We start from the raw sequence: 6,695 nt of genomic DNA on the forward strand, positions 1-6,695 counted from the left end.
ACAGACGGAGGTACATGATCGATTAAATTTCATAAATATAAGTATTTAAATAGAAAAACAAGGCATGCATGTATTTAAATATATAAAAATTATAAAATAAAAATACTTTGTATACCATTACTTCTAAGTATTTCAAGGGGATGAAAAAAGCCTGAAGAAAAAGAAGTGTACATATACACGAAGCTACCCATTGCCAAAGACCTTAGCAATATGTGTGGATATAAAAATCTTGACTCTCGATCCAAAGTAATTGTTATAATTTAAACATTGAAATTTTTTTCGAAGGCTTCCCTTTGATCATGCACCACTAGGAGAAATAGCATTCAGTTGAAGAATCATCCGTGATATATTGCGGGCGAAGTTAATTATTTTCAGTGGAAAAAAATAAATTATTAATCCCGTGAAAATAATATTTAATTAAATAAAATTTTAAGATGATATATTTTTAATATTAAAATAATAATATATTGAATTGATCCAGAATAACTCAAGTTAATGTATTAAATTTTTTACTCGAGTTATAAGACTATGATAACTCCATAGAAAACAAATTAATAAATTATAAAATTTAATTCTCAATCAATAAAATATAAAAAAAAATTAAAAAAATCAATTAAAAATAAATCTAAAAACATTTCAAACTTGCTATCTGGCTTATAAGATCAAGATAGCCCATAAAAAAAAATTAAAATAAATTATAAATTTTAATTTTTAATTTTTAATCAGTCTTATATTAAAGAATGAGATTAAAAAATTAAAAAACAACACAAAAAAATGAATCAATCCACCAAACTATTATCTGGATCATCAAACAAAGATGAACTTATATAAAATTAAAAAAATATCTAATTTAATCTAGATTAATTTGTCAAATTCATAACTTTAGTCTTGAAAATTAGAAAACCCCATAGATAAAAAAATAAAAAAAATTATAAAATTTGATTTTCAATCACCCCTGTCGAACTAATGTTGAATAATAAAATTTATAAAAAATTTAATAAAAAAATAAGATAATTCAACTTGAGTTAACCATTAAACACTATTCTAAGTTATAAGAGTAGGATAATTTAATAAAAAAATAAACTAAAACAAATTATGGATCCTAATTCCCAATCAAACATAATATTAATTGATGAGATTGCAAAAAAAAATCAATAAAAGAGAAAGAGAGAGAAATTGAGTCAATTAAGTTAACCCGTCAAATTTAAAACCTGAGTCAAGAGACATAAATAATCCAATAAAAAGCAAACCCAATATTGAAGGTCTTATTATGATCTGAGTTATGAGACTAATATAAACTCTTAGAAATAATAAAAAAAAAACAATTTGATTTAGCCAAGGTTAAAATGTTAAAATTTGTGACCTTGATAATGCGATCAAGATAATATCATAAAAGGCATATCAAAACAAAATTTAAAACTTAATTATTAACAAATCTAATTTTGAATGATAACATTAAAAAAATTAGTTAAATAAAAAACAAAAAAAATAACCTGAAACAACTCGGGTTGACTCAAGTTGCACTATTTTTAGGTTATGAGATCAGATAACCTAATAAAAAGTAAACAAAATAAATAATAAAATTTAATTCTCAATCAAATCAATATTAAAGGATGAAATTAAAAAAATTAAGTCAATCAAGTTAACCTGTTAAGCCTGAAATCCATATAATAAAAATGTGATAACTAAATAGAAAAAATATCTAATATTAAAAAAATTTAAAAAATTAATTGAAAAAAATAAAAAAAGAAACTAAAATGAGCAAAGTTAAACAATATCCTAATAAATAATATTTAATAAAAAAGATATGATAAAACTCTATTTAACCCTATTTTCTTTTAGTTTATAATTAATTAGTCATGATACATGCATTTCCTTACAGCAAAAAACAACTTTAACACAAAACAAATGCACGAGTTATCCATTTATTTTTATCATAATTTTTTTTATTATGAATTGAAAAATTTAATGCTTGTATTTACTAATATGTATATATATATATATTAAAAACTTAATTGATTATAATCAAAGATTATGTAGATGAATATTAATACATGATGCATGAAGGTTTTCGAATTCTTTTATTTACTTATACAATAATGAAATTGCGAAAACTAATTTGTGGGTAAAATCACAAATAAGCGATAATAGCTAAAAACGATCGCGATGGGACTCGAACCCACAATCTCCCGCTCCGGAGGCGAGCGCCTTATCCATTAGGCCACGCGATCGTATTGAGGGATTACGGGGATACTTAATGATTTTGAATATACACGGCATGATTAATTATATAATGCTCTTCCGTGCTTGCGGAGGTAGAAAATTGAATGCGAAATTACACGTAATAAAAGGACACATAAATTTCCATTTTTTCTCATATACATTAAATAAAAAACTAAAGGAGATTAGTGAAATACTATGAACGCATATTCATTGCAATATAAATTGAAATAATGTAATGGTAATTTTACCCTTTTAAAAACATCATTAAACTAGCCATTAGAGGTAATACATTTTTTTTTTTTTGAATAATTATCATAAGATTGATTACGGATCAGTTAGTCTTTTTATATTTTTACAACACAATAAAATAACTAAATTATCATTGAAAGTAAAATTTATTTAACCAATAACTAGAGGTTTTTTTGAGTTTTTACTTTTAAAAAACATAATAAAATAATTAAATTACTCTTAAAAGTAAAATTTATTTAACAGATATTCAAAGGCTTTTTTTAGTTAAAATTAAATTTGAATGAAGAATAATTTGATATTTTTTCAAATTATCTTCATCAATTATGAAATTTTAGTGTCTTCAGCCATGTTTGTCCAAAAAATATGACTTTGATAATTTTAATGATTATAAATTATTACTTTTAAAGATGAGAATTGTAAAACAAGAAATTGTGAGATATTTTTATTGAATCTGAACTGAAACAACTGAAATAGAAAGTATTAAATTTGAAACAACAAAATTTAAAAAAAAACAAATTGAGATAATAAATCCTAAACTAAATTTTTTGGATAGATTCAAGGTAGCTCAGGCCTTTTGGTGAATGTGATTTGCTTTAAAGCAATCTTTCTCCCTCTATGCTAATCCTTCCCTCTTGTTTATTAACTAAATCTTAGAATTTAAATTTGAATTCATGAAGAAAACTATCTGGTGACAACTTGGACAACTTCTCTTATATAAACGGCATCGTTGCCTATAACTAATGCTTTGTTGTTTGAGGAAAACAAAATATCATTGTCATATATCAACCAATGATGAAAGAGTCCCTTCCAGCCTTCCATGTAAAGTCTCCAATTCCATTATGCATCAAGACCATACAGTGTCAATCTCCTTTATTTCTTGCAGGTTTTCTTGTCTCCCCACGTCCGTGATTTTTTATTTCCAGAGCAAACACTTTATTGTAACTCTTTTGGCACAACAAATGGACCACAGCTACCAGGGACCCTAATGGACCACCAAAACAAAAGAAATGTAGTTTCTAATATATACCTTCTTTGCAAAGCAATATTACATTCGATGACATAGATTTACAACTTGGTCTAGCCTCATGGGTCATGAGATTTAGCTAACCTAGAGTTGGAACTTGAACAAGTTGATAAAAACCTAATTAGCAAATTAACCCGGTAAAACTTGATCGACCTAACGGGTCAATATGACTTTATGTATATATATATAAACATTATTGTTTTAGTTTTTTTATTGTCAACCCATTTTTAACACAAAGACAGAATCACAAAAAACCTAATCGCTTAAATGGATTGTTTGTTCCATTGTCCTCACTAGTTTGAGATCTGACGAGAAAAGATGATCTTTTTTTTTTTTATTTAGATTCTTAGTTTTTCTTGCATGAGAAAAAAAGTAGAAATAAAGGGTATGTTTTCTAGAAGATTGAGGCTGCTAAATTAGAAAGAAGATATAGATGGGAATAATATTGGTTAAATAAAATGGATGAGTTATGTTAGATTCTGTCAGTAGATGTTTTTAAGTTTTCGTTTCCTTTGAACTTGGCTTTTGAGGGGACATTTTCAATTTTCAAAAGGGATAAGAGAATAAAGAATAAATTAGGGTCTCAATCATGAAATGGGAAACGAGTTGATTCATCTTGTAGAGCTAAGAAAGAAGGGATTTTAGATGTGCTTGAGTTAGGGTTTGATCTGCTGTTTGAAAACTTCATCCACCAATTTTGACTATTCAAATCAAAGTTTGATTGTGTTTTTGGGTTAATCTTGAGTTTGTGGAGACTAAAGTTACTTCTTTGAGAGGATATAATAGTTGTGTTTGAAAAATTCTTTTTTTTAGGTCAACCCGAGTCAACCTATCTAATCCGTGACCTAATTATTATACCGAGTTAACCACTAGGTCTGATTTAGAAACTATGCTTGGCGAGCTTGTGTTGAGAAAGGGTGTTTGTGCCTAAGATGTCCATTTATGGTTGACACCTAGCAACTTATTATTAAATCTTCAACTTAATAATGAAATTAATAAAATATAAAATGTATTCATTAAATAAATTATCATTTATTTCATTACAAAACATCTAAGTTACAAAATTGAACTCAGTTTCATCAAATTAAAAACAAATATAAATTTTTAAAATTTCAAACAAACCCTGACATGTACGAATCATACATTCATACAATAAATTTATATAAAAAAACTATAAAATAAATAAACAAATACTAACTGCATATACTATATCAAAATGCCAAAAAATAGTTAACATTTTAAAAATGATGTACAACAAAAAGAAGAAGTAAGTTTGCTTATTTGACGACGTGGAGAATCTTCAAAATAGTTAGATCTAGAATAGGGATGCTAATAGAATAAAGTGTTATAATGGCTAAATTTGTAATGATAGGAACTTGATCTGTGATAAAATAAAAGGTTGTTGTTTTTTATAGAAAAATAGAAAAAAAAAAGAAAAAAGGGTGGAGGGGAGGTCAATTTCTTAATAAATATTAGTTATGAGTTCATTTTGTCGATAATACTTCTTGTAATAGTGATACATTATTTTTTTTATTTTATTATTTTTTATAATTCTCTCAATATATATTAATAAATATTTTTTTATTTTTTTATTTGTTTTATTTTTTATAATTCTCTCAATATATATTAATAAATATTTTTTTATCAATATATACTGAGAGGCATGACAAAGAAATAGTTTGTCAGTAAATATCACTCTAATTTACCAATAATAAAAATTCTAGTAATAGTTTTACATATGTTTATCAATTCTTTACCGGTAGCGAGAATAAATGAGTGAGAAAATTCAAGCTCTAGGGAGGTGGATTCCTGTTGGGATTAAAATGAACTCAGCTCCTTCAAGCATGTCAATTAGTTCTTGCAAGTCTGATTTGGACTTCTAATTAAATACGTGATGAGGATATCTATAGTGAATTTTGACCTTTATTATTGTCTTTTTACTTTTGTCACTTACCTTAATTTCAATATTAATTTAAGCTACATTTTATAATGAAGTTTGAATATTGTTGAAACTGATTTTAAAATACTTTGAAAGTATCAAAATTGATAAATTTCTAAATATTTTCAGGTGATTTTAATATAAAAAAATTAAAATTATGAAAATCACACAAAAAATATTATTTTTACAAAAATATTTTATAAAAACACCGCATTATATTATCAAAATGAATATATTTTTAGTATATTTTTATTATATTATATTTTAAAAATATTTTTATTTTTTATTTATTTTAAATTAATATATTTTTAGTATTTTTAAATATTTTAATATGCTAATATAAAAAATAATTTTTTAAAAATAAAATAATTATTAATATATATTTTATTATAAAAAATTATTTAAAAAGCAATTACAATTCTATCCTAAAAAAAAACTAATACAAAATACATCAAGAGTTTTAGATAACAAAACAAAGGATTCTTCTTTGTATACTTAAAGGACTTGTCTAACTTTATATAAAATGAAAAGAGATCTATTCCTAGACAATCAAATCACTTGTGCTTATAGTGTAAAGTGATCATAAACTGCTGCCGTACGATTATTTTTCTATAACATGTAATAAAATTTTTAAAATCCATAACTTTTGGATAAAAGAACATGAAAAATCACTTTTAGGTTTCAATTGCACGTTCTAAATATGGAATCAGAGACTCGATATGATATTCGTTCAAAATTATTCTTGTGAATGAATAAAAAGATGGAAACTGATAATTAAGAACTTGAGTCCTTTAAAACTTATTTTGTTTCCATATGCATATTTATTTTTTATGAGGCCTTTTGTACATGGAATTTTCAATTTAAGATTTAATAAGTTTGCTTTATTCTTTATCACTGGTTTTTTCAAAAAAACTTTTGTTTTTTTTCCAAGTTTCTATTTTTTTTTATGTTTCTAGGATTTTATAAGTTATATATACACAAACTAAAAAATATTTTTTTGTAGTTAGGGAAACCAAAAATTAATGAAACATATGAGAGAAAATATAAAAATATATGAATGTAAAAAAATATAATACTTCAAAAATAATATATGAAAATAATAAATGATTCGCGGCTAATGACATGATAGGTGGGTTCCACTATGCTAACGTTTTAGTTGACTAAATACTGACATGACATACTAATTATGCATGCTGACGCTAAGATGACATCATCCTCCATCCGTGTCAGCCATATTGGTTGAGCCATCTAGTATTTGGT

At 24.8% G+C, this 6,695-nt stretch overlaps 1 non-coding gene across 1 annotated transcript; it reads right to left on the reverse strand.

Annotated features, from left to right (window-relative positions):
- Positions 1-2,158: 2,158 nt before the first annotated feature.
- TRNAR-CCG (transfer RNA arginine (anticodon CCG)) lies at positions 2,159-2,231 on the reverse strand. Its single transcript has one exon. It is a non-coding gene; the product is annotated as a tRNA-Arg (tRNA).
- Positions 2,232-6,695: the final 4,464 nt, after the last annotated feature.

This window comes from Populus euphratica, unplaced genomic scaffold, assembly GCF_000495115.2.
Source record: "Populus euphratica unplaced genomic scaffold, PopEup_1.0 scaffold12.1, whole genome shotgun sequence".
In the NCBI taxonomy this organism is placed as follows: Eukaryota; Viridiplantae; Streptophyta; class Magnoliopsida; order Malpighiales; family Salicaceae; genus Populus; species Populus euphratica.